Source organism: Apium graveolens, chromosome 5 (genome assembly GCF_009905375.1).
Source record: "Apium graveolens cultivar Ventura chromosome 5, ASM990537v1, whole genome shotgun sequence".
NCBI lineage: Eukaryota > Viridiplantae > Streptophyta > Magnoliopsida > Apiales > Apiaceae > Apium > Apium graveolens.
Window position 1 is genome coordinate 37,520,265 of NC_133651.1, and position 5,110 is coordinate 37,525,374.

At 40.4% G+C, this 5,110-nt stretch overlaps 1 non-coding gene across 1 annotated transcript; it reads left to right on the forward strand.

Annotated features, from left to right (window-relative positions):
• The first annotated feature begins 365 nt into the window (after positions 1-365).
• On the forward strand, positions 366-472 carry LOC141663078 (small nucleolar RNA R71). The gene has a single exon (XR_012551163.1). It is a non-coding gene; the product is annotated as a small nucleolar RNA R71 (small nucleolar RNA).
• The last annotated feature ends 4,638 nt before the right edge of the window (positions 473-5,110 follow it).

Sequence of the window (5,110 nt, forward strand, 5' to 3'; positions counted from 1 at the left end):
TCACAAACTGAGCCGAGTCACTAGATATAGCGCATTGCTCTGTCACATACGGACCTGCACACAGCTCACAAACACTAATTATCTGCTTAACACCATAGTTAGCCAAAGAATCGATCTTCATAGACAACGCCTTTAGTTGAGCAGTGATAGCCGTAGCTGTATCCACCTTAAGAACTCCTGCTACCTTGCTCTGTGGCAATCTCTGGGCTGGATACTGATATTCATTAGCAGCCATCAGTTCAATTAGATCATAAGCTTCCTCATAGCTCTTTGCCCATAATGCTCCACCTGCTGCTACATCGAGCATGGATCTGGACTGTGCTCCCAACCCATTGTAAAAACAATTGATGATCATCAAATCAGGCATTCCATGATGAGGACACTTCCTAAGCATCTCCTTGTAGCGCTCCCAAGCTTCACATAGCGATTCTCCCGTTTGCTGCGTAAATTGAGTAATAGCATTCCCGAGTGCAGCTGTCTTCGCCATAGGGAAGAAATTAGTAAGAAACTTCTAAGCAAGATCTTCCCAAGTAGTAATCGAACCAGTTGGTAGAGAGTGTAACCAGCTCTTAGCCTTGTCCCTCAGAGAGAATGGGAACAGTCTCAGCTTCACAGCATCTTCAGAAACACCGTTGAACTTGAAGGTGTCACAAATCTCAATAAAATCCCTAATGTGCATATTGGGATCTTCAGTTGGAGAACCCCCAAACTGGATTAAATTCTGTACCCATTGAATTATGCCAGGCTTGATCTCAAAGGTATTAGCTGTGATAGCTGGCCGCACAATGCTAGATTGAATGTCATTGATCTTGGGTTGAGAAAAATCCATCAAGGCTCTCATTCGTGCTACTGGATCTCCCATTGTAATGAGTACCTGAAACACAAACAAATAAACCGTGAAAGTAAAAGAATCCGAGTTAGTGAACTTTAACAACCACTGATGACAAACACATAAAATAAAAATTAACACCGAGTCCCTGGAAGCGACGCCAAAAACTTGTTAGGGCGAAAACACGCGCTAATATTCACGCAAGTATACGCGTTCGCAAGTAGTATAAGATATAAATCAGATTCATTCCCACAGAGACTGGTTTAGGTTAAGTTCAATTTATGCACCTATGCAACAATGTATGGTTATCGCTCAATGCTAAGACAAATAACAAATTAGGTTTTTATTAAACTAAGAGATTATACTAAATAACATTAACTAAGAGAATTGAGGTTGAATTACTATATATGACAAACATGGGATCCTAACTTCATTAAATACTTCATTCAATAGACTTTTCGTTCTTAACCTTAGCATGTGATGGTGATGACACTAATCAGATAACACGAAACTGATAAACGCCAACTTTCGTTGCACGAGTACCATTCTACCAGACATCCACAAAAGAGATAGAAGCTGAATAGGCACCAATTATATTGAGACCCTATATGTCTATAGAATTTGACAACATAACGGTTTAAGAACAAGTTATCCATAATGATTACATAGGGCAAGTAAAACGGTTAGAGTTACCCACTAATCATGCATACAATACATGAACTTATACTAGCATGTCAAGTTCTAAACCTCTATATTTATTGTCGCTTCAATAGAGATTAACACGCTATCTTATATGTTAGCTACACACATAAGACGAATAAGCACAACCAATACTAGGATATCAATCAATCACCACACACCAAGATATCAAAATAATTAACTATTGAATCCATAAGTAGATCCGCTAGAATCCCATGATGACGATTAGCCCATAATTGAACTCATCGTCACTATGGGTTCCAATGAAAGCATGGTATAAACAAGGTCTTAATAAACTGAATAATAATTAAAGTACGAATAAACGAGATCTAGGTTCAACAAGAATGAAAACGAGCATCCAAAGTTATAACTTATTCAAAGAATCACAAGTTGAAAACAAGATCTTCTTTTTCGGAGTTGTTCTGTGCTTCTAGGTCTTCTCCTTGGTATCCCAATCTTCCTGGATGATGAAACCCCCTTTTTTAAGTATATATACGCCCATAGTGGACCTGGACCCTTAAAATCGTCAAATTCCACTCAAAAAAGGCTTTTTCAACGAAATCAGCGACCAGCCGCGCCCTGAGCGGCCGCTCAACTCTCCTGAGTGGGCGCTCAGCTCCTGGGCGGCCGCTCAGCTCTGCTGAGTGGGCGCTCAGCTACTGTTTGGGAAAATTTCTGATAAATCTTGTTTTGGCCATAACTTGAGTTCTACTAGTCAGAATTAGGCGATTCAACTGCCCACGTGAAGCTAACAAGATTTTCTACAACTTGACAATGGCCTTGTCTTCCAAATATGATCACTTTTTATCATATTTCCTTTAAAAGATCCTTTCTTCATTTAATTGATACCTGAAATACAATAACACAAAAATACATCAAAATTCCAACAACTTGAGTCCAAAACACCAATTTAAGCTTGTAATGAAACATTCCAAGTGGATATAAAATCCACTTATCACGTGTCTCATAAAAAGCAACCCATCCCATCTCCAAGATTATCTCCAACAACTTACCATCTTTTCCCGATGGCATAAAACCACGCTCCTTGGAAATAGGTTTTGAAAGCAACCTCACATACTCCGCCTCAGCCTCGGGAGTTGAAAGTCTAGGCCTCACACCACCTGCACTCGAAGAATCAGTGGTGCTGCTGCTTACTTGGGTTCGTTGTCTTTTTGGTGCCATTGAGATTGAATAAGCTTGAGAGAATAGAAGTTTGTATGAGAGATTTGTGTGTTTGAGAGTTTGAGAAGTGATGGAGAAGTTTGTGTATAAGTGTATGTATATATAAGAGATTGGGAGAGAATTAATTATGGAAATGGAGTGAGAATTGATTATGGGAATAATGAGAATAATGGATTTGATTTAGAGAGGGAAATATGGGACGTGGAAGAGTAAAAATCGGGTTTGAATTGATTTTGGAATAAAGTCCCCGATTTTCTTTTTATTCTGCCTTATATTTTTTCAACTTCAGTGACCCAGCGTGGCCGCCCCGCCTAGCAGTGCAGGCGCATCGTGCTTCTGAAAAACCAGCGCGGTCACCCCGCATGCCAGCGCGGGCGCGCCGTGCTACTGACTTTTCATCACGGCCGCCGCACTTCTCAACGCGGGCGCGCCGTGCTACTGTAGTTGGCACTGAATTTTTCTATTTTTTTACGTTTTCTCCTTTTTTTTCCTTCTTCCTCTATCTACTAATGTACAACAAACTTGGGTTGCCTCCTAAGAAGCGCTTGGTTTATGTCGTTAGCTTGACGTAGAATCTCGAGATCAAGTAGACAATAGAGCAACACTAACCACCTCACGGTTTGCCGTATCCTCATAGTAGTGCTTCAATATCTGACCGTTCACCTTGAACGCTTGGCTTGGATCATTCTCAAAAATCTCCACAGCTCCATGCGGAAACACAATTTTGATTATGAAAGGCCCTGACCATCTCGACTTCAATTTTCCAGGAGAAAGACGGAGATGAGAGTTAAATAACAAAACTTGTTGTCCTGACACAAATGACTTGAGCACTAGACCCCTATCGTGCCACTTCTTGACTTTTTCCTTGTACATTTTGTTATTTTCATACGCTTGAAGTCGAAATTCGTCGAGTTCATTCAATTGAAGTATTGTTTTTTTACAAGCTGCATCCAAATTAAGGTTCAACTTCTTCAAAGCCCAATACGCTTTATGTTCGAGCTCCACAGGAAAATGACACCCCTTACCATAAACCAACTGAAATGGCGACATGCCTAACGGAGTCTTGTATGCTGTTCTATATGCCCAAACAGCTTCATCAAGCTTCAAAGACCAATCCTTCCTTGATGGACACATAACTTTCTCTAGAATACGCTTGATCTCTCTGTTAGATACCCCAACTTGACCATTAGTCTGAGGATGGTAGGCTGTAGCAATACGATGATTCACATTATACCTTTGCATCATATCAGTGAACTTGCGATTGTAAAAATGCGATCCCTCGTGACTGATTATGACTCTTGGAGTCCCAAATCATGTGATTATCTGCTTATGAAGAAAATTGAGCACTACCTTCACATCATTTGTCGGCAAAGCCTTAACTTCAACCTATTTTGACAAATAATCGACCGCCAACAAGATATACTGATTATTGCAAGATGAGACAAACGACCCCATGAAGTCGATTCCCCAAACATCGAAGACCTCAAACTCGAGAAGCACATTAAGAGGCATCTCATCCCTTTTGACATATTACCCACACGCTGGCATCGATTACACTTCAAAACAAATTAATGCACATCCTTAAACAATGTAGGCCAGAAGAATCCCGCTTGAAGGATACGAGCTGCTGTCTTCTCTCCTCCATAGTGGCCTCCATAAACAGTCAAATGACAGTCTCGCAAGATCCTCCCCGGTTCGCTGTACGGAATACATCTCCTGATGATTTGGTCAGCTCTTTTCCTAAACAAATATGGCTCATCCCACATGTACCACTTCACTTCATGAAGAAACTTCTTCCTTTCAACATAAGACAAGTCTGGAGGCATGATAATACTCACAAGGTAGTTCACAATGTCTGCAAACCATGGTTCTTCTTCTTGCACTCCAAACAGTTGCTCATCGGGAAAATACTCATTTATCAATGTCTTATCCTGTGAAGTTGCACTTGGATCTTGCAAACGAGAAAGATAATTAGCGACTTGATTCTCATTACCTTTTCTTTCCTTGATCTCTAACTCGAATTCCTGAAGTAAAAGAACCCATCAAATTGATCTAGGCTTCGAGTCCTTCTTCAAGACGAGATATCGAACTACAGCATGATCAGTGAAAACTGTCACCTTTATCCCAAGAAAATAAGATCAAAACTTCTCAAAACCGTAGAAAATGGCCAAAAGTTCTTTCTCAGTAGAAGTATAATTCAGTTGAGCACCATTGAGGGTCTTACTAGCATAGTAGACCACATGAAATATATTGTTCTTTCTCTGCCCAAGAACTGCTCCAACTGCATAGTCACTTGCATCGCACATCATCTCAAAAGGTTCATTCCAATCAGGTGCAGTTATAACAAGTGTCGTGATCAAACTCTTCTTTAAAAACTCAAAAGCAGCTAGGCACTCTTCA